The following is a 24,099-nucleotide window of genomic DNA, read 5'->3' as shown; positions in this document are numbered from 1 at the left end:
TAAATTTACTCTTAGGTACTTTATTGTTTTGGTTGCAATAGTGAAGGAAATTGTTTCCTTAATTTCTCTTTCTGACAGTTCATTATTGGTGTAAAAAAATGCCTCTGATTTCTGAGTATTAATTTTATATCCTGCCACCTTGCTGAATTTATTTATCAGGTCCAGTAGTTTTTTGACTAAGACTTTAGGGTTTTCTATATACAATATCATATCATCTGCAAATAATGATAGTTTTACTTCTTCTTTTCCAATTTGGATGCCTTTTATTTCTTTTTCTTGTCTGATTGCTGTGGCTAGGACTTCCATAACTATGTTGAATAAGAGTAGTGAAAGGGGGCACCCCTGCCTTGTTCCTGGTCTTAAGGGGATTGCTTTTCATTTTTGCCCATTGAGTATGATGTTGGCTGTGGGTTTGTCATAGATGGCTTTTATCATGTTGAGGTATGTTCCCTGTATTCCCACTTTGCTGAGAGTTTTGATCATGAATGGGTGCTGGATTTTTATCAAATGCTTTTTCTGCATCTATTGAAATTATCATGTGCTTTTTCTCCTTCCTTTTGTTTATGTGATGAATCACATTGATTGATTTGTGAATATTGTACCAGCCTTGCCTCCCCAGAATAAATCCCAGCTGATCCTGGTGTATGATTTTTTCATATATTGCTGAATCCGGTTTGCTAATATTTTGTTGAGAATTTTAGCATCTAAATTCATGAGGGATATTGGCCTATAATTTTATTTCTCTGTGTTGTCTGCCTGGTTTTGGAATCAGAATAATGCTTGCCTCATAAAAGGAGCTTGGAAGTCTTCCTTCCTCTTGAATTTTTTGAAATAGCTTGAAAAGAATAGGAGTTAGTTCTTCTTTGAATATTTGGTAGAATTCACTTGTGAAGCCATCTGGCCCTGGGCTTTTGTTTTTTGGGAGTTTTTTGATAACTGTTTTGATCTCATTTGTTGTAATCAGTCTGTTTAGGTTTTCTGATTGTTCCAGATTGATTTTTAAAAGATTATATGTTTCAAGAAATTTGTCCATTTCATCTAGATTGTCTAATTTTTTGGCATACAGTTCTTCATAGTATTTTCTTACAATCCTTTGTATTTCTGTTGTGTCAGTTGTTCTTTCTCCATTCTCATTTCTAATTTTATTTATTTGAGTCCTCTCTCTTTTTTTCTTGGTGAGTTTGGCTAAAGGTTAATCGATCTTGTTTACCTTTTCAAAGAACCAGCTCCTGGTTTCATTGATTCTCTGTATTATGTATTATATGTTTCTTTAGCCTCTATGTCATTTATTTCTGCTCCGATTTTTATTATTTCTTCCTTCTACTACCTCTGGGCTTTATTTGCTGTCCTTTTTCTAGTTCTTTTAGATGCAGGGTCAAGTTGTTTATTTGAGGTTTCTCTAGTTTCTTAAAGTATGCCTGTAATGCTATGAACTTCCCTCTCAGTACTACTTTTGCTGTGTCTCATAAATTTTGAGTTGTTGTATGCTCATTATCATTCGTTTCTAGGATTTTTTTTATTTCTTCTTTGATCTCATTGTTAACTCATTCATTATATAATAACATGCTATTTAGTTTCCAAGTGTTTGAGTATTTTTCAGTTTTTCTGTTGTGGTTGATTTCTAGTTTCATGCCATTGTGATCAGAGAAAGTGCTCGATATGATTTCAATCTTCTTAAATTTGCTGAGACTGCTTTTGTGCCCTAACATGTGTTCTATCCTAGAGAATGTACCATGAGCAGTTAAAAAAAAATGTATATTCTGCTGCTTTAGAGTGAAAGGTTCTGAAGATATCTATTAAATCCAGTTGATCTAGTGTGTCCTTTAAGTCTGCTGTTTCTTTGTTAATTTTCTTTCTTGAGGATCTATCTATTAATATTAGTGGGGTATTAAAATCCCCTACTATTATAGTATTGCTGTTGATCTCGCCCTTTATATCCATCAAAGTCTGCTTTATATATTTAGGTGCTCCTATATTAGGTGAGTAGATATTTATAATGGTTATATCTTCCTGTTGGATTGCTCCCTTTATCATTATATAGTGACCTTCTTTATCTCTTACTATAGTCTTTGTTTTAAAGTCCATTTTGTCTGATATAAGTATTGCTACCCCAGCTTTTTTTCATTTCCATTTGTATGAAATATTTTTTCCATTCTTTTACCTTCAGTCTATGTCAGCAGTCGCGAACTGTTTTGGCTGAGAGAGCCATGAACACCACATATTTTAAAACGGAATTCTGTGAGAGCCATACAACAACCCATGTACATTATGCATTATCCAATAAAAATTTGGTGTTGTCCCAGAAGACAGCTGTGATTGGCTCTAGCCACCCGCAACCATGAACATGAGTGGTAGGAAATGAATGGGTTGTAATACATGAGAATGTTTTACATTTTTAACATTATTATTTTTTTAATTAAAGATTTATCTATGAGCCAGATGCAGCCATCAAAAGAGCCACATCTGGCTCACGAGCCATAGGTTCCTGACCCCTGGTCTATGTGCATCTTTTGTTTTGAGGTGTGTCTCTGGTAGACAGCATATGTACAGGTCCTGTTTTCTTATCCATGCAGCTACCCTATGTCTTTTGATTGGATCATTTAATGCATTTACATTTAAGGTTATTATTGATATGTAGTTGTTTATTGACATTTTATTCTTTAAAGCTGTATTCCACTTTTGCTATAGTCTTTTCCCTCTTTGATCTGTTTACTACAGGCCCCTTAACATTTCTTGCAGCATTGGTTTGGTTGTAATGAATTCCTTGAGGTTTTTTTTTTTTTTTTTTTTTTTTTTTGTCTGGGAAGCTTTTTATTTCTCCTTCAATTTTAAATGATAATCTTGCTGGATAAAGTAGTCTTGGTTGTAGATTTTTGTTCTGCATTATTTTGAATATTTCTTGCCATTCCCTTCTAGCCTCAAGTGTTTCTGTTGAGAAGTTGAATGTCATCCTTATGGGGGCTCCTTTGTAGGTGATAGCCCTTTTTTCTCTAGCAGCTTTTAATATTTTCTCTTTATCTCTTAGCTTTGGTATTTTAATTACGATGTGTCTTGGTGTAGATTTCTTTGGGTTTCTCTTTAATGGAATTCTCTGTGCTTCTTGAACTTGTGTGACTTTTTCCTGCATCAATTTAGGGAAGTTTTCAGTTATGCTTTGATCGAACAAAGTCTCTATCCCTTGTTCTTTCTCTTCTTATTCAGGAACCCCTATGATGCGGATGTTATTTCTCTTCATGTTGTCACAGAGCTCTCTTAGAGTTTCCTCAGACTTTTTGAGTCTTTTTTCTTTTTGCTGCTCTGCTTCTGTGCCTTTCTTTATTTTGTCCTCTAAGTCGCTGATTCGATCCTCAGCTTCATCCATCCTGCTTTTAATTCCTTCCATTGTGGTCTTCATTTCTGATATTATATTTGTCATTTCTGACTGATTCTTTTTTATTATTTCAATGTCCTTTTTTATACTTGCTATCTCTTTATTTAGGTGTTTATTATGTCCATCTATTGTTGTTCTAAGAACTTTTAGCATCCTAACAATTATTATTTTAAATTCTGCATCTGGTAATTTGTTTATATCTGACTTATTCAAATCCTCTTCTGGGGATTTCTCTTGATTCATTTAGATTGCATTTCTCCGCCTTCCCATTCTGTCTGTGTATAAGAAGTGTGTGGCCACTGGAGTCCAATGCTGTGGCCTCTGTGTTCCCTAGGTGTAGTCTGTCTGCAGGCCCACCAACCCCTCTGCCACTGCCTTGGGCATTAGGGTATGGGCATTGTGGTTTCCATCTCTCTTCATGGGAGGGGTTATGTTCACGTGACCGGTCTACAGGCCTTGGTCAGCCTCAGCCTTTGCCCTGCCTCTGCAAGTGGGGCTGCCCGCATGCGCCAGGGTCGCAAGCCTTGGCACTGCAGGTGGGGCTGCGCACCTATGCTCAACCACAGGTCCAACACTGCCATTTTTAATAGCGATGACAGCATACCTTACTACTGCTTTCCTGTTTACAAGTAAGTTCTAATACTTCCATCATTTGTTATCATTTATTGATTTGTTATTATTGGATTTACTCAAGGACAAAATCAATCTCCCGGTGCTTTGTCTATTATTGATCATGATCATGATGTATGTGCACCTTTGTCTACACTCATTATATAATACAGAGATTTGGGGATGTTTTTGCTTAATCGTCTAAAAAATAATGCTGTAGCAAAGTTGGAAGGAAATATTATCATTCCATTAAAGTATATCAATATTTAAAGAGAATTTTAAGATATAAATGGTGGCTGCTACCACACTGACACTTTCTGGCTTGCAGGTGAGTCTCTGATTGTTTTTATCACTTCAACAATTACTGGGGACAGGAGGTAGCTCTTGCCACCAGTCTTCAGCTCTTTCCCCAAAATGACTCAAAGTACCGCTATCCTGTTTTGGGGGGGGCTTCTTTGTTTTGTTTTTTGTTTTTTCATTTCCCTCTATCCACAAAAATTGGCCACTAGACTTTGTGAAGAAACCAATATAAGAGTAAATGGCATCTTCCAGAAACCTTAAAACCACAAAGGTGCCGGGGGAGCCATCTCTGTCCTACGTCACATGGGAAGCCTCCATCCAAGTTCCATCTGTCTGTGGTCAGTGAATGTTTTCAGCATATTTGTAGTTACTGCCTTTATGCGAATAAACTATTAAGGGAGCAAATGAACTGGGGAAGGCCCCGGGTTGTGCTGGTTCTGCGAACTTACAAGAAAACCCCAGTTCTAACGAGTAAAAAAAAAAAAAATCAGGTCAGCCTAAAGTTAAATAAAAAGGGACCCTAAGAATGTGATTCCTCAAAAGAAAATGTCGCAAACCTGGCAGCAAGTAGGCACTGCCACAGGTGTCTGGTTGGACACATCTCCAAACCATCTTCCTCACACAAGTAGTACAAATAGAATCTGAAAGCGCCTCCCGTCTTTAACGAACTGGGTTGTGGGAGCACAGAGATAAACAGGAAATGTGTCCAAAATACTTCACATCCCATCAGGGAAAGACACCTCCCTCCAGGTCACACCCTGCCTCTCAGTTGCCCACCCACTAGGGCAATTGACTCCAAAGAGCTGAGGACACAAACAAATAAAGGCACAGGGGTTAGGGATCAAGGCTGAATTAAATAGTGTCCCTTATGCTCTCGTTTCTCTTCAGATCGCATAAATCTTTCACCTTTTAAATAGTGTCCCTTCCTAAAGAACTGACCATGTTCACTGGCCGGCCGCAGGAGGCTGCAGCACTCTGCTGGGGTCCAGCGGGTGCTCGGGGGATGAAGCCCCAGTTCCTGCTTCAAGGAGAAGGGCAAGCAGTGGGGGGAAGGTGTGGGGTGGATGTGCGGGGATGCAGTATGGGCAGCACAAAGACAGCGCTCGTCACTGCGTGATCAAAGGCGGGGACGAGCCCTTTGTCACAGCCATGTCACATTATCGCTACAACGCAGGAGTGAAACCATATCTCACAAACTATTCAAACCTTAATCTCAGGCTCACCAACTGTACCTACTCTTTACTTATCAAAACTGAAAGTCTCAGTGGAACTGTTTCAACTGACAAAGTAACAATCTGTGAAATATTTTTGGAAAAGTTCCTGTTAGCACAGCAGTTAATCTTATTTACAATTTTTTCAGTTGCTGTACAATAAGGATTCTTTACTAATCAAAAAAGGCAACAATACCATTTTAATTTTTAAAAAAGCAAGAATTCTCTATTGTAAAGAAGTTATGTTAAAAGGATGCAAGATAGAATACTCTTCAGATACTGAAATTTCTGTCATAGACTATTCAGAGCAGTGGTAGTCAACCTGGTCCCTACCGCCCACTAGTGGGTGTTCCAGCTTTCATGGTGGGCGGTAGCGGAACAACCAAAGTAAAAATAAAAAGATAGATTTAACTATAGTAAGTTGTTTTATAAAGATTTATCCTGACAAACTTAGCGAAAATCTGACATAAAATACTTGGTAAGTAATTATTATTATTATATGCTTTAACTTGCTGTAACTCTGCTTTATAAATTTTATAAAGTTACTTCCCTACTTTATAAATCACCACTACTGTGGTGATTTCTAACAGGTGGGCGGTTAGAAAATTTTACTACTAACAGAGATACAAAAGTGGGCGGTAGGTATAAAAAGGTTGACTACCCCTGATTTAGAGTAATGGCATAGGTAAAGGTTCCTAGCACACCTGCAGGGAAACCATGTGACAGTATGATAGTATCTTTTATAAAGTTTGTATTATTGTATATATGCTACAATGGTTATGTCCAGGTAGAGGAATGACAGTCTTTTGTTTGGCATTTTTGTGTTTTATGTTTTCTGCAATTAATATGCAATATTTTAAATAGAAAAAAATGATTTTTAATCTTGTAATCAGATAAGTAAATAAATAAACTTCTCTCAGAACAAAACAGGGGGACTGATGTAAATGAGAAATGCTAATATGACTGACTGGCTCTCACCCAGAACTGACAGCATGGACGATGTTCTGCTCTGCAGGGTTCCCTGTGGGGAGACCTTTCCACAGTGGGGACAGCGGAGGGAGCCAGAAAAGTGTTTAGACACATCTTTGATGTTCTCAGCCATCATCCTGGACTGCAGGGCAGTGGAAACAAAAGGCCGCCCTGGCCACAGCCAGGCTCCACGCGCCCACCTTGCGGTCCTGCTGTGTCCCGGGGCTGACCTCTGCACCCACACATAGACCCCATTTGCAGCCTGATCGGCCACCAGAACTCTCCCCCCCCCCATTCAGTCAATGAGAAAACACTTCTTCCCCACCCCCAATCCCAAACCAGCTTTGGCTCTTCATGGCCCTGCTAATGTGAGAATGGAGTATTTACAGGGATGATCTCAGGATATAGGGATTCCAGCTAACTACTCTTTAACTGCGAGATCCACTTTTTCTCCAAGGAACACATTTGTGTAAAACAAAATGTTTTAAAACGATGATAATTTTTTAAAATGCAAGCTCACACTTCCCAAACGGCACTTGAGTTCTGTGTCTTCTCTGCTTGTATTTTCAAACAGCCAGCTGCTGGAAGCCACATGGCGGGGGTGGGGGTTGGGGGTGGGGGATCTCACAGGAGCTGACAGCTGAAATCAGTCAGAGATCAGGCAGGGCTGCAGCTGCCCCCAGAGACAAAGTGAGAGCCGAACGGGTCACACCTATGCCTGCCACAAGGTCAACTCCACCAGAGGTCAGGGTGCCCTAGATTGACCCGGACACCCAGTGTCACCACCCCTGTCTGTAGAGGAAGGCTGCCCAGCTGCAGAGCAAAAATAAAACTCCACAGGAATGCAGCTGCCCACTCCACCCCCTGGATTCCCCAAGCCTTGACCTATACCCCCCCCTAACTGCCATCAAGTCCTAACGTACACTGTCCTTCAACTGAACTGCCCTTAGGGACCTCCTGACTCCTCAAACTAGCTTAACAAGCAACTCATATTTATTGTGCAAACTTTACACACTTTGTTGGTCCAATGTATTTGACTTGACAATAAAATGCATCGAGTCTTAAAATCTTATAAGAAATCATGCAAAAGCAATTTGGTAGAGGGTGGACCGCCTTTTCAACAAATGGTTCTGGTACAACTAAACACCCATAGACAAAGAAATAAACCTGGACCTAAATCTTTACACCTTATTTTTAAAAACCAACTCTGAATGGATCACGCAAAACATTAAAATTATAACACTTCCCAAAAACAAAACACAGTTCAAAATGTTCATGATCTAGGGCTCCTTGCTTTGTTCATCAGACATCCGAGTGGCAACAGGGCTGGGAAGACACATTGCTGCTCCTTGCTGTGTCTCCCATGAGAAACCTCTCTGGGAATTTGCAAGCTTTACACAGTATTAATGGAGATTTAGTCAGGAGCACCCAAGAGCCAAGTCTGACCTGTTTCTGTCCACCCCTGTAAACGACCTCAGATAAATATAAATTTGAAGGGGTTAAAAGTCCCCAAAAGGCACATTTGTTCCTTTCCAAGGTGATCAGATCACTGACAGAGGACCCCATTGATGACTCTAGTTCCAACCTGAGAGGCATTTGCATCGCTGCGAGTACAGAGCGGTGGACATAGCAGAGCTGGACATTGAAGGTTTCTGGGAGGAAACCGGACTGCTGAGAACAGTTACAGTGGCAGCTCCACTGTAGGAGGAGGGACAGGAAAGGAGAGCACCCAGGGAGGGTAAGGACAGACACAGCGAGACACGGGGAGGTTGGAAATCCAGCTATTTCCATTTCTGGAGCTGTAACTTCCTTCCGCTCTGGGAGACCGGCTTTGCACATCTGCAAAATGGGGCCATTTCATGCATCACAGGGCCTCTCTGAAACTCAAAGGAGAGCGTGCACGGGGCACCTAGCCCAGATCCATGGAGGGGTTCAGGGATGCCTGCACCCTTCCACTCCCTGTCCGTCCACCACACCCAACCTCCTGCTCACTCGAGAAAACGCACCTACTCAAGAGACCAACACACACATGGCTAATAGCTCAGATGCTGGGCCCAGACTCTTTGTGTCCAAATTATGATTCTGCCAATTCTTGGGTATGTGGCCATGGACAAGTGACTTAACATCACGGTGCCTCGGTTTCCTTTTCTGTGAAATGAGGCAGTTAACAATAACATCTACCTCACCAGGCTGCCGTGAGGACTGAGCACAGTGCTCAGAAAATGCATGACCCCAAATTTCTTCCCTGTGTCCTTTTGGGTAATATTTTGGTTAGAAGAAATAAGAATATTTCCTTGGGAACCATTATTTTTTTAAGTCTGTGAAAAATAATTATTAATTATGGTGTGTGATGATGAGTATGAGTTTAAACCACACTAAATAGTCCACATTACACATGTTTGACCTACAGAAAGAGCAATTTCATCTGGTTCTGCCTGGCAGGCAAAGGAAGCTCTGGGCCTCAGGTTACACATCTGGAGAGGGTGTAGCCTGGTCCCTACTTCCTGAAGCTTCAATGAGGTTTCAGGATACTGTAAAGTGCTGGCACATAGTAGGAGCTTAGTAAATGACAGCAGCCAGGTGTCAAAACCATCACAGCCTCCCAGTAATGATGCTCAAAGAACACAACTTACAAGCAACATCTCTAAAGAAGGAGAGGTGAAGATAAGCAGATAATGTTACAGGCCCAATTCCCCATGCAAACCATTTGATGTCACATGGGGAAGACCTTCTTCCCAAGAGGTCAATAGAATGACCTGGCACAGGCACCATCGAAACCTAGCAAAAGGTGAGTAACAGTGAAAGTTGAACACTACTGTAGGAAAGCACCTCTAAGGCTAAGACCAAAAGCAGGTCAGAGAGAGGGGTGAAATGCATTGATAATAACAGAACATCAAGCATGGGGTTCTTTCTATGCATGAGGCAATATTCTAAGCACCTGACATGTAGCACACTGAATTCTTGCCACCACGCTGTGAGGTGCGTATTATTGCTGACCACATTGTACAGATGAAGAAACAGAGCTGGAGATTAGGGAGCTTTCCAAGTGTCATCAAGTTCAGATTTAACACTGTGTCTGCATGACTCCCAACGACCAGCTCTTAACTGCATTCCATTAGCTTAACCAATCACATCACCTCATTCGCAGATGTAGGATTATTGTCATCTAAGGCAAGGCTGACTAAGGGAGCGGGAAGTCAGCAGCTGTGTCAGAGACAGACTCCAGATTTTCTAGATCACGGACTCCTTCCACTGACATTTTGCCAGGGCCGTTCTAGAGCAGTGTCCCTCAACCATTAGTATGCATAAGAATCAGTTAGACGGCTTTTGAAAACACAGAGTCCAGGGCCCCAACACCAGGGATTCCGATTCAGAATAGGAGGGGCGAGAATTTACATCTCTAACAACTTCCCAGGTGATGCTAACACAGCTGGCCCATGGACCACACACATTAGAGGACCCAGAAGGTGTCTTACAAGTCCAAAGTCTCATGAGTCTATGTGATGAGAAGTCAGGAAAAATGGTTTTCATGTTGGGGAAACCCTCAGACCAGAGCAACCCCATCAGCCCATCTTCTCTGTCCGGTGCCCATTTCCACTCATTTTCAGGAAAAATGGTTTTCATGTTGGGGAAACCCTCAGACCAGAGCAACCCCATCAGCCCATCTTCTCTACCTGGCTCTGTCCGGTGCCCATTTCCACTCTGGAGTCAGTCAGAAATGGGTGCCCCACCATTTGCTGTCCATGTAACCTTGACAAGTCTGTTGGCTTTCCTGCGACTCTGTTTCCTTATCTTGGCAGTGGGCACAATACCTTACCAAGTCAGGGTTAAGTGAGGTGGTATATGTAAAGGCACCAAGCTTGGAACAAAATCAACAACTGTTTCTTTCTTTTCTTACTTTTTCTCCATCAGATCCATGTCCCTTAAGGCCCCAAACAGCCAAGCTCACTCTGCTTGTTCTGAAGGTGGGTCATGTCTGCAGCCGTCTGTAGGGATGGACAGACACCGTCCTTTGCAGTTTACAAACGGCCGCTGGAGGGCAGGCTCTGCGGCTTTCACCTTGTGAATCTCTCGCCACATGTAATGCAATACCTGGCCCAAAGTGACATTCACTGTGGATTTATTGGTCAAACAAACAGACTGAAGTTGCTGTCAAGTGAACATTTTCAAAAGAAAAAAAATTTAACCTTCAAAGATGTGAGTTCACAGCAGTCCGGGCTTCCTGCTCGACCAAGAAGCTCTCTGCTCTACTCACTTCTAACGAATGCCACAGACAGCCAAGAAGAACCAGGAGAAACTGTGAGGAGAAGATGAAGGCAAAAGTCAAGCTGGCATCCTCGACACAGTCAGGCACAGAAATCAGAGCACCTCATTCTCTAGGTAAAGCCAGCAAACATATCTTAGTAAAATACAGGGCCCAGAGATGGTTTTTAGAATGACCCTTCATAATAGCCTGGGAGAAGATGCAGGCTGTCAGAAAGAAATGAGGAAAGATGATAGAAAAGTAAAAGGCAGAGCATTTGTCCTGAGATACAGCTGTTAATCTGCCTGGCTCTGGGACCAACAGAAGAGGAGACGGAAGGGCAGACAAATGAGAAGTCCATGTAGAAGTTACCATAGACTTTTTTTCTTAGAGAAGAGACAGAAAGACAGGAAGAGGAAGAGATGAGAAGCATCAACTTGTAGTTGCGGCACCTTAGTTTTTCATTGATTTCTTCTTATACGTGCCTTGGTAGGGGGCTCTGGCCGAGCCAGTGACCCCTTGCTCAAGTTAGCGAATTCAGGGTTTCAAACTGGGACCTCAGCGTCCCTGGTTTAGCTCTGTCCACTGTGCCACCACCAGTCAGGTGACACAGACTTTTTTGATGCTCAGATTTGGCTTCATGGTTGTATAGCTTTGTTGTCAGACACACATGTGTTCAATAAATGTTTATGTATTAAATAAATAATGGGATTTTGTTGTTAAAACCTGTGTGTTACCTTTGCAGATCATCACGTCCACAGATATTTAAATTTGGGGGAGAACTTTCTAAGCCTGTTTTAAATTTTTACAAGTGAAGATTTCAATGGGTTTTTAATTTATTTCATTAAAATATAGAGTTGCAAAACTTCCTGAATATTTCATATCAGGGAACAGATATTTACGTAACATGCTTTCATTTGGTAGATGCCCAAGGAGTGGTAGCTATAATAATAATTATTATTCAGCGAACTCTTAAACCTGAAAGCAGTGGAATGAAAGGTGTTTAGGAATCAATGAAATACTTGCATGAGCTCCTTGTTTTATTCTTCTCTTGTATTGCCCTCCTTACATTTCCCCCAGAGTCTAAGACATTGTTAAGCACATAACAGATACTTCTATTTGACAACTGTAAAACTATCTGACCTCTGGGATTGAATTCTCCTACTTTTGGAGTCAAGACCTCAAAATAGAATCCTTAATTGTTCTCTAATTGTTTCCACCAGTATAAGGCTTGGCTCTCTACCCAGAGTTCTGTAACTTCCCTAAATAACAAAAGCTTATTCATGCCTCACATATTTACTGAGCACATACTATGGAGCAGCCATTGTGCTGGATGCCGAGGCACAATGTGAACAAAGGAAACTTAATCCTTCCAGCACCTGCCATGCACTAGAGGCGGAGCAGACATCAACAAATAAATGTATAATTTAATTTACAAATGTGGGCCCTGGCCAGTTGGCTCAGTGGTAGAGCATCAGCCTGGTGTATGGATGTCCCAGGTGTGATTCCCAGTCAGGGCACACAGGAGAAGCACCCAATGCTTCTCCATTTCTCCCCCTCTTGCTTCTCTCTTTCTTTCTCTCTCTCTTCCCCTCCTGCAGCCATGGCTTGAATGGAGCAGATGGCCCTGGGAGCTGAGGATGGTTCCATGGCCTCTGCTTCAGGCACCAGGAAGAGCTTGGTTGCTGAGCAATGAAGCAACGCCCCAGTTGGGCAAAGCATCGCCCCCTAGTGGGCTTGCTGGGTGGATCCCCGTTAGGGCGCATGTGGAATCTGTCTCTTTGCCTCCTTTCCTCTCACTGAATAAAAAAAATTTTTTTTAAAGAAAGAAAAAAGAGAACTGAGGCAAGACTGAGTCCTTTTGAACTCTATATCCCTCAAGTTAGATTTTTTTTGCCACTTCCTAAGAACAGTCAAGTTTTGGAAATGTATATTACCAAAATGCAAAAAACATCAAAAGTACAAATAATACCAAAATTCCAAGACTCTGCTAGAGAAATAGTTCAATTATAACTTACCCACACAATAGAACATAAGATTGTTACTTAAAATGACAATATCAAAAATGATAAGTAATATTTATAATATAACTTTTACATGAACATACAAAATGGTAATAATAATATACCAAAGTGTTAACAGTAATTATATCATAGATTTCTGGTATTCTCTTTTTCTTTTTTTTAACTCTTCTGTATGTTCTTAAGTTTATGTCACAAATATATATTACTTCTACAATACCCTTCCCCATCCTTTTTTTTTTTCTTTAAGGGCAATTAGCTTTAAATACTATAATTTATCTGTATATCCAGATACTGATCCAAAAAGTCAAAAGTGCCCATTAAGCAGTGTATGAGCTGAGAAGATTACTGCCTGGAATCTTCTGAAGGCATTCGAGGCCCAAGGACCCTCTGTAAGGGCTGGACCAGGGTTCCACAAGCTGCGCTCTGACAGCCCTAATGGTCAGTTGTCCCCAAAAATGCCCAAGAAGCTTTCTCTCTAGGTCTGGAGCAGAACCCATGAGGCACGCTACACAGGGAAAGATATGACTACTACAGCAAACTCCCCTGACCCACTGCATGCATGAGAGGGTCCACAGCACACCCTCTGTCCACATGTCCTGGCCCTTCAATCCTAATGACTGTACCTGGGCATCGGGCAGGGTACAGGATGCCCATCCTCTCTTTTTAAGTTAGTCTATTTTCTTCTCGTTCTAAGTTTTTAATCTTCTATAAGCTCTACTTTGAACACTCCGGACTCTCTAAATAATTCAAATATTGACTCCACACACTGGACACAGTTTTTTTTTTAAGAGGTTTCCTAATGTCAAGTAAAATGGTAATACTAGAGTGAACATCTACAATCCCACAGTTCAATAGATCGCTTACTAAATAAAAGAGTAATCAACTCTATAGAATCCTTTACACAGGCTCTATGTGATTATAAACTCTCTTATAAAAAAATGACAGGACAAAAATTCAGGTATTTCAAGTGTAGCTACAAAGTACCCAGCCAATGAAAGATTACAGGTCCAACTGGCTAGTTTTCAATACCTAAAGACAGTTTAAGCAACAATTAAATCATCTAAACCAGTGATTTTCAACCTTTTTTGAGCCGTGGCACATTTTTTACATTTACAAAATCCTGGGGCACACCACCTACCAAAATGACACAAAATGACACTCTAACACAGTACATATTATACATATAGTTAATAATATAGTTTCTAAATGTATTTATACTCACTTAGTGTGAAACCTGGGCCTGTTTCAATGAACACAAAAGGGATATCCTGGCAGGAATGGTAGAAAGACACACACGAAGCTCTTCCTCAACAGTTCTCGGTCTCTCTGTTTTTAGTTTTTATCGCAGTCAAGCTTGAGAAGCTCAGCTCACATAGATATGTGGTTGAAAACGGGAGCAATGACAAAATAACTTTGTTGGCCAGAATGGGGAACTCCTTGGCAACAGATAACCAAAAACTGTCCAAAGGAAGATCAGCAAACTTTAGCTTTAAAGTTAGATAACATTGTGATGCATTGTATATCGCCCTCTGCGGGGGCCTCTTTTAAAAAGAAAAAGGTCAAATATCTATATACACCATCAGGATAGACATAACCAGCTGAGGCTGAGGCTTCATCTAGTGGTGGTAACCTTTACCTCCAGTCCTGACCAGAATTAGAAATCGGGACCATGGGGAGGAGCTTCAACTACACGCCGTGGCCACATAATGACAATTGTGCCGGCAGCCCGAGAGGGACTTTCCTGGGTGTGGATGAGAGGCGGCTTACTATTGGTTCATCGCTAGTGGTTGGGATGAATCCTAGAAGGTGATTGGTCAGTGAGCATTCCCTGTGCCTCCACTCTTCCTGTCGCTGATAGCTGGAAGGATTGTGAGGGGAATGTTTATGTTCGGATGGGGGCGGCTGGTGGCGGGTGGATAAATAGCCTCCTTGGGCGGTATCGGGCATGCGGGCCGTAGTTTGGGGACCCATGTTTAATTTCCCCACGGCACACCTGACCATGTCTCACGGCACACTAGTGTGCCGTGGCACACTGGTTGAAAAACACTGATCTAAACCACCTGCAACCACAAGAAAGGCCAGGACAGAATTTCAGCTTCAACCTGAGCTTACTTACGTCTTACTCCATAAGGAACACTAATTCCAGGCCCTGGCAGGTTGGCTCAGTGGTAGAGAGTTGGCCCGGCATGTGGAAGTCAAGGGTTCAATTCCTTGTCAGGGCACACAGGACAAGCGCCCATCTGTTTCTCCACCCTTCTCCCTCCCCTTTCTCTCTATCTCTCTCTTCCCCTCCAGCAGCCAAGGCTCCATTGGAGCAAAGTTGGTCCAAGCACTAAGGATGGCTCTATGGCCTCTGCCTCAGGTATTAGAATGGCTCTGGCTGCAAGGAAGCAAGGCCTCAGATGGGCTGAGCATTGCCCCCTGGTAGGCATCCTGGGTGGATCCCTGTCGGGCGCATGTGGGAGTCTGTCTGATCGCCTCCCCGGCTTCTAACTTCGGAAAATACAAAAAAAAAGAACAGAAGACCCCGTCCACCATTGCTGGGCGGAATGGGAAATACCACACATTTCACGTTGCAAACTCTAAATGTATCCTATTTCAGCATAAAAAGATCTGTAGATATGTGCCCTCCCTTGTGTTTCATTTAGTTGTTTCACACTGTAAATTTGGTTTTTGTTTCCCAAAACAAACTTTTCTGGGAAAGCCTCCCCCGCCGCAAAAAAACAGGGCTCCAGAAGCAATGTATTGGTTATCAAGAATTCTTCAAACATGCCCAGAGATTTAAGAAGATAGTTCAAGTCAACTGTGCTTTCATTAAAAAGAGCTTTACATTCCAGAATGAAAGTTTAAACAACAAGATGTTGGAGGTAGGATTCTCATTGGCCTTTGTAACTTCCCAAAGCTTTTTCCTACAAAGTGCTGCGAACCAAACCACGTTATCACAACATTTATATAAGTGAAGGTCAGAACCATCCCAGACCTCCCCTCACCTCTCCCATGATTAACACCCAGTGTTAGACACAGAAATCAAAATGCTCTCACTGGGAATCAAAATTTTTATTCAAGTTAAATTTCTACATTTATTGTTTTACAGAGATACTAAGAAAACCTTTCAAGCTCTGAAGTAACACTTGCCTTTATCATGAAAGTTTATTAATTAAAGAAAAGTTTCGTGTATACAAATTTAGTTCCTCTTTTCCGCTGATCCTCACGACCAGGGATCAAAGGAGGGTTGACAGCAAAATGGCCCAGCATCCTTCCTCATGAATGGCGGGTCGTCCTGGCGCCCTGGCGGCCACACACGCACAGGAACGGACGCGCGCGCGCGCACGCACTCACACACACACACACACACACACACACACTCCTTCTTGGACTTCAGGGAAGCAGCCTTTGTTCCTAAGACTCAGAACTGAGATCCAGTTACTAAGGCCCCCAATGAAGCAGCCTGTCCAAATGAAGGAACGCTTCAAAGACGGTCCCCCGGCCGTTCTGAGAAGCCCCATTTTCTCCTGGGTCCCAAATGCTGGGACATGTAGCTGCCACTTATGGCTCCAGCTTTTCTGAACACAGACACACGCGTGCTTGCAACCCTCAAAATAGTGATTATTGCCTCATTGTCATTTTTTATTAACTCTCACCTATGGAGCGCTGCTCCCCATGTGCCAAGCGCTTCTCTCTCTCTCTCTCTCTCTCTCTCACACACACACACACACACACACACACTCACACACACACGAGGCAGCAGCACCCAGCTCCCCAGGTGTCCGCAGGGCTGAACCCTGAAACTTCCGCGCCGCACTCGGAGTTCGGCCAGGAAAGCGCCTACCTCCCGCGCGCCCCGCGCTCCGGCTCCTCTGCCCCGCAGGCCCGGCAGGGGTGAAGTCCCACGAGCCTGGGCTCCCGAACCCGCCACCCGCCCAGCCTGCCCCGCCAGCCGCGCGACCCCCGCCCCTCCAGCGGGTCCGCGTGCCGCTCCTACCTCGGCCCTTTGTCCTCGCGCCGACACTGCCCGCTCCGGTGAGCCCTGCGCCGTCGGAGAGCCAGCCCAGCCGCCGGCCGCCGGTGCACCCCCGGATCCCGGGCTCTGCTGCGCGGGGAGCGCTCGGTAAACCCGGATCTGCGGAGCGCGACCCGCGCCCAGGACCCGACCCCTGACACCGGCCGCCCCCGAAGTCCACCTCTCCGGGTCTTCCGGCCGGCCGAAGAGGAGGGCTGCGCGGTGGGCTACGCCGCCCAGGCACCCGCGCAGGGAACAAGTCGGGCTAGTGGCGGCGCCCGGCCAGGACCGGGGCGGCGGCGGGCGAGGGAGGGTGACGGCAGGTGGAGCCTCGCGGTGGCGCCCCAGTTTGACCCTGGCACGCGTTCGTCCCCGCTAAGGACGTGGTAACCCTAACCGGTATCCGGGTCCCCGCGCCCCAGACAAGGCCGGTATGCGGGTCACCGGCTGGCACTCTGGCGCTGCCCCGGCGCCCACCTCGATGAAAATCCCCACTTCCCACCCGAGGTGCCAAGGCACCGAGCGAGGTGCGCAGCCGAACTCAGGAAATGTTTTCTTCTCTGTTCTACGTGAAGGATCCCTCCCCTTCAGTGGCCCAGTCCCGCCCCACGCAACCCCCCAGGTGTTCCCACGGGGCTCAACTGGGTACCCCCAAAGCCACAAGGGACTTAACCTGCGAGAGAGTCCGAACAGAAGTTGGAAGAACCTCCCGAGAACAGAGGTCATATTACCACTTGGGAGCCAGGCACCCAGAGGGGACACTGCAGGTCTGTGAGGCAGCCGAGCGGAACCCAGGCCTCCCACAGACCCCACCCCAAACCAAGGGCCCCAGGACCCCCACCTGCGGCTGTCCCGCTTAGCCCTGGGTAGAGCCGCTGTGCTGAGCGCTCCGCAGGACACGCGCAACCGCGCCTACCCCCGCGCTGCAGTGGAACTGCTCCACGGACGCCGAGGTCCACGCGGCCGGCGAGGGGGCTATCTGAGGCTATAAGAGGACCAGAAAGATTCTGGAACCCTGGGCATCTGTGGATGGAACCCAGCCAAATATCTCTGGACCCAGTGTTTATCGGAAGAAGGAAGGAAAGAAGGAAGGAAGGAAGGAAGGAAGGAAGGAAGGAAGGAAGGAAGGAAGGAAGGAAGGAAGGGAGGGAGGGAGGGAGGGAGGGAGGGAGGGAGGGAGGGAGGGAGGGAGGGAGGGAGGGAGGGAGGGAGGGAGGGAGGGGAAGGAAAGGAACCTCAAATAAGTCTTTGTAGACCTTGCTGGCGACTGGTGCAGAGGTGTCCAGGGCAGGAAGAGGAAAACTCTCGAGATTCCTTTCTTTCTTTAAGTGAAACACGTGCCGATGATTTCAGGAACCTACAGTAGGTGCAGAACTAGAGTAAGGAGACCAACCCTGTACCCTGGCTGCCACTCACTCCCACGACCCTTAATGTGGCCTTGGGCCTAACAGCCAGTGTCCTTGAAGACAGGGAGACAGTCAAAGCTGAATGAGGGTATGGCCCCCAGCAAATGCCAACGTGTGGCAAGCCTCTGTGAGAATGTTGCCCGAATGTGGCTTGGCAGATAGATCTCCTGCCCTCTGATGGGCAGCACCACCATTTTCCTTTTCTTCGTATGGATTATTTCAAACACACCTAACCAGGGAGAGTCACATCATGAGTGCCTGTGTGCCCAAGAAGCAACCAGTCCTGGAGGCGTTGCCATGCTTCTTCAGATGTTCCTGTAAGATATAAATCATGCCCTTGGCTGGATAGCTAGCCAGTTAGAGCATCCTCCCAATGGGCAAAGGTTGCCGGTTTGATTACCAGTTAGGGACAGATAGATGTTTCTTTCTCTCTCTCTCTCTCTCTCTCTCTCTCTCTTTCTCTCTCTCTCTCTCAAACAATGAATAATTAAAAAATAATAATAAAGAAACTACAATACTGTCATAGTTCCTAGACAGCCCTCCCTAGTCCCAGTTCTTTCTTCCCCACCCTACCTGTCCCCAGTACTCTTCCAAAACATCCTGTCCATGTTTTTACACTATTACTATCGTTACATACTGTATTTTTCACTCCGTAAGATGCACTTCCCCCCCTCAAAAAAAAAAAAGTGGAGGGGGAAATGCCTGTGCATTTTATGGAGCAAAAAATAAAGTATTTTACTAAATATTTTAACACAACATTTGGTTCAGAATTTTTTTTTCTTATTTTCCTCCTTAAAACCCTAGGTGTGTCGTATGGTCAGGTGCCTCTTATGGAGCGAAAACTATGTAAGCATGTGTTCATAAATTGTATCTAGCATGTTTACCAACTTTATAACTTTCTGTGTTTTATCATACTCTATGCTTTGTTCTGTAACCAGTCGGTTCATTTTATGTTGTTTTTTGTTCCATACAATGTTTGCAAGATCCATCTAGTCATACAAATAGCTACACTTTATTCTTTTTAACTGCTGAATAGTATTTCAGTTGAGTGACCAGGGTACAATTTTACATACGTTCTTCTGATGAATATTGGAGTCGATCCAGTTTTCATGATCATAAACATGACTTCAGTGAACACTCTTGAAACTGCATTTGTGCTTCTAGGGTATAGCCTATTTTTTTCAACCCATCCGGTAAAAGCATGTAGAGAGCAGCTATGTTAAATTAACATTACCCAATCTGTTTGCTCTATGGTTTAGGTCACTGGGATTGCTAAACCAGTCATCACTGTAAGAAATACTCTTACTTTTTTCTTACATTTTGATAGCTTACGTTGTATCAAATTATAAAATTCTACTGAACATAGGTCAGCAAACTTTATCTTAAAGGCCCAGAATTATAAATATTGTAGGCTTTGTCAGCCATGAGACAACATCGTTGCTATTCTATTATATAAACATTTAAAATGTAGCCTGTTAAAATGTAAAAATTATTCTTAACTCATGGGCCATTTTCTAAAAAGAAGGAAAAAAAAAAACCAGGCAGCTGGGCCAGGGTTAATCTACCCCTGGTATAAGAAAGTCATTCCAAAACTTAATTTCTTTCCTTGAAACCCAACACTAATAAGAAAGTCACTTTTAATAAAGACAAAAATATAATTTGGTTCAATCTATGAATGTAATGTTACTGCTAGATGAAAATTCTTAAGAAAATGCCCTATCTCTTAGTTACCTAATACAATGACTTTGGGAAAACCATTTAATTCTATTTTTGAAAATCTATAATAATTTTTTTTTTTTTTTTGCATTTTTCTGAAGCTGGAAACAGGGAGAGACAGTCAGACAGACTCCCGCATGCGCCCGACAGGGATCCACCCGGCACGCCCACCAGGGGCCACGCTCTGCCCACCAGGGGGCGATGCTCTGCCCATCCTGGGCGTCGCCATGTTGCGACCAGAGCCACTCTAGCGCCTGAGGCAGAGGCCATAGAGCCATCTCCAGCGCCCGGGCCATCTTTGCTCCAATGGAGCCTTGGCTGCGGGAGGGGAAGAGAGAGACAGAGAAGAAGGCACGGCGGAGGGGTGGAGAAGCAAATGGGCGCTTCTCCTGTGTGCCCTGGCCGGGAATCGAACCCGGGTCCTCCGCACGCTAGGCTGACGCTCTACCGCTGAGCCAACCGGCCAGGGCCTATAATAAATTTTAGATATGAATAGACTCTTACCAATTAAGAATTAATTAGACAAGAAAAGAGATTCTATACAAAAAGTTCTGTATTGCTTTCCTGTTTAATGAATCATCCTTTTGCTTCTAGCCATTGATTTAAACACCAACACACAAATGCAGTGATTAGATTTGTATTTCCTGAACTGAAACTGACTAACTTATTTTATATGTCTTGATTGAACTTGAACTAAAACTTGAAAAAGTAATTCCAAGATATTTTCTTAAATGAAGAGAATCAACCTAGTTTAAATGTTTGACAAGAACAGGACCAAACTGAAAATCTTTGGTAGCCAACCTGAACCTTACAAAGGAGCTGTCAATCTCCAAGCCCGTTCAGTTAGCAGAGAGTTCTGGAAGAGGCCATGAGGTCAGGAAGGCAATTAGACATGGCTCCTGGGCACGTTTGTTTCGTTGGCCAGTATTAGTCTAAAGAATCGCACACATACTTCTCCTCATATCCATTTCCCCCTCACATGTTTGTGCGTGTGTCTCACACATGTGTTTCTGGCATACCTGCTTCCTGCAATGCAGGCAGCACACATGCTTTAACATCCATATGGCTTTCTCAGATATACATCTCCCATGTGCTTTCTACAGACACCAAATCTCTCTCTCTCTCACCAACACATACACACACACACACACTTTGTCATACCAACATTTTTCCCCTTCACACACGCATGCTCCTTGCACCCATATTTCTGTTTCTGGCAGACATAACTCTTCTACCATTTTCTTCAGAACATGGGCACATTTTTCACACAACTACACCCAAATACAAACTCCTCTCACATGTCTGCATATGCATGTGTATTTGTTTACCCAGGCACTCATGTACCAACATGTGCACAGTCTCCTTCCTCCCCCTTCCATCCCCCTGTGGCACAAACAGCATCCTCTGCTAGTCACATCCATCATAACCAACCAATTAATATGCCGCAGACTGGAACGGGATGAAGATTTTGGAAGCCCCATTTGTGTACAGCAAGTAGTTCAGAATCATTTGTTATCCGCACGCCGCCTTGTTTCTATAAAAAGGGGGCTTCTAAATGGCTCAAGAATACTTCAACTGTATTCCCTTACAATAATGTATCTCTAAACTATAACCTAGTTTATATTAATTATCACTTTCCACAGAGAAAATATTTCTATAGCATAGTAAATGCTTCAACCCAGCTTGCTTCAGTCATCCCAAACTGTGAATGGGTAGGTGTGTTGGCTTGCTCAAGCTGCCACACACTGGGTAGCTAAGACAGACATTTACTATGTTAATAAATGAGTTTTGGAGGCTAGAAACCCCAAATTCAAATGTCAGTAGGATTTGTTACATCTGTGGGCTGGGAGAAAAGCATCTGTTCCAGACTTCTTGCCTTGACTTGTAGATGGTTGTCTTCTCCCTGTATCTCCTCAAATCACCTTCCTTCTGTACTGCTCACAAAAACTAGGAGCTATTTCAAAGTGAATATGAAGCTATAAAATATCCTCTAATTTCTGTGAGCAGTGTATGAGTATCTCTGTCCAAAGTTCCCCTTCTTATAAAGACACAACTTAGATTGGACTAGAGCCCAACTTAATGGCCTCATTTTTAATTTGATTACCTCTGTTGAGACCCTAACTCCAAATAAGTCACATTCTGAGGTACTGGGGCTTAGAATTTCAATAGATGAATTTGGAAAGGGGCAGGGATGGGAGTACAATTTAACCTGTAACAGTAGGGTCTGGCTTATTGCTCTGGTGTAGACCAGAGATATTAGCCTGCACCTTGATCAATAGTAAATCTGTGGCCTATTTTGGGATTTTTTTTTTTTTTTTTTTTTTGCATTTTTCTGAAGCTGGAAACAGGGAGAGACAGTCAAACAGACTCCCGCATGCGCCCAACCGGGATCCACCCGGCACACCCACCATGGGGCGACGCTCTGCCCATCCTGGGCGTCGCCTTGTTGCGACCAGAACCACTCTAGCACCTGAGGCAGAGGCCACAGAGCCATCCTCAGCGCCCGGGCCATCTTTGCTCCAATGGAACCTTGGCTGCGGGAGGGGAAGAGAGAGACAGAAATGAAGGCGCGGCGGAGGGTGGAGAAGCAAATGGGCGCTTCTCCTGTGTGCCCTGGCCGGGAATCGAACCCAGGTCCTCCACACGCTAGGCCGATGCTCTACCGCTGAGCCAACCGGCCAGGGCTTATTTTGGGAATTCTTCATCTGAAATCTTAAACTGAAATCTGACTGCACTCCCTCTACTCAAATCCACCTCCATTTTACCAGGAATACTGACCACCTCCCAAAATTCAAAAGCTCTATTTAATGGACTCTCTAAGCAAAACTGCTCCACCTGGTGGGAAGTCAAGGCACTATATACTTTAGAAAAATGATAGACCAGCTTGCACCTGCCTTGATAATGTATTTTGGCTGGTATCAAATACTAGATAGACAAACAAGAGCAGGCTGGAGGGGCAAAATGAATTTAGTGCAATTGGTATATTTCATGAGGTTTGTTCAGGGGAGGTAAAATATAAGTAGAATAGATTAAATAATTAAAAAGGCATTAGCAAACAACTAAATTGTTCTTGTATAGAATCCAAGTAGACTAAAATGCAAGAATGCAATTTGCCTGACCAGGCGGTGGCACAGTGGATAGAGCATCAGACTGGAATGCAGAGGACCCAGGTTCGAGACCCCGAGCTCACCAGCTTGAGCGCGAGCTCATCTGGTTTGAGCAAAAGCTCACCATCTTGAGCCCAGGGTCGCTGGCTCGAGCAAGGGGTTACTTGGTCTGCTGAAAGCCCGCGGTCAAGGCATATATGAGAAAGCAATCAATGAACAACTAAGGTGTTGCAATGTGCAACGAAAGACTGGTGATTGATGCTTCTCATCTCTCCGTTCCTGTCTGTCTGTCCCTGTCTATCCCTCTCTCTGTCTCAAAAAAAAAATTCAATTTGATGGAACTCTCTTTAAAAGTACAGTTGCAGAAATAAATCAATCTGTCAATTGTATGACAATAAAGACCACTTTCCCAATCTTTAATAACAGTTATAGGACAGAATTACATTTGACTGAGGAAAATGCAAAGAATGTCAACAATATCCCTGTAGATGTCAGTATCTATAACACTGACATCATCACACTCTTTTCCTGCAAACACCTCTTGGGAGTTTATTCCAAGCAATGTCCAGGAGTGTAACAGTGCATAATGTACATGACAGACATTGTGACCATGTATAACATACTTAGGTTATTGTAATGGATCCCAAAACCCATATAAACATCACACTGACATTTCAGACTTGAAGCCAAAATGATTGGGAAGACTATGATAGCATTAGCAAAATAATTTACTGTTCTAGCAGTTGGTCGTGTCTTGATGTATAGCTCCTTTTTATCCAAAAGAATAAGGATGCCTTTGCCAAATAAATGTATGAATACGAGCATACAATGCTGCTTATTTAAGGAAAGGTGTATTTGCTTTGTTATACTTTTCACACCCTGAGCTCTTGCTGAAATGAAGGTAAATTGATATAACTTGTTTGGAGAACAATTTGAAAATACCTGTATCCATCAAAATCACCAACACACGTGCCCCTGGCCCAGTAATTTACTCCTAGCCTAGTCTTTTAGGTATACTCATGCCTGTGCAAAATTACATTTACACAAGATTGCTCTTAATTTGTTGTTGTTTGCGGTAGCAAAATATTGGAAATAACCTAAGTGCTCAGCCTTGGAGAACAGTATGGGAGATTTACGATACATA

General features: G+C 43.6%; 1 protein-coding gene across 1 annotated transcript in view; it reads right to left on the bottom strand.

Moving 5' to 3' along the window:
- GREB1 (growth regulating estrogen receptor binding 1) overlaps positions 1-16,886 on the bottom strand; it is a 121,044-nt gene extending 104,158 nt beyond the window's left edge. Inside the window, exon 1 of the mRNA XM_066236264.1 lies at positions 16,709-16,886. The gene's annotated coding sequence lies outside the window, so the exon portion shown is untranslated. The remainder of the gene's footprint in view (positions 1-16,708) is intronic.
- Positions 16,887-24,099: the final 7,213 nt, after the last annotated feature.

This window comes from Saccopteryx bilineata, chromosome 6 (assembly GCF_036850765.1).
Source record: "Saccopteryx bilineata isolate mSacBil1 chromosome 6, mSacBil1_pri_phased_curated, whole genome shotgun sequence".
Classification (NCBI taxonomy): Eukaryota; Metazoa; Chordata; class Mammalia; order Chiroptera; family Emballonuridae; genus Saccopteryx; species Saccopteryx bilineata.
The sequence above is the reverse complement of the archived record's forward strand: the minus strand, read 5'-3'. Positions and strand labels throughout refer to the sequence as shown.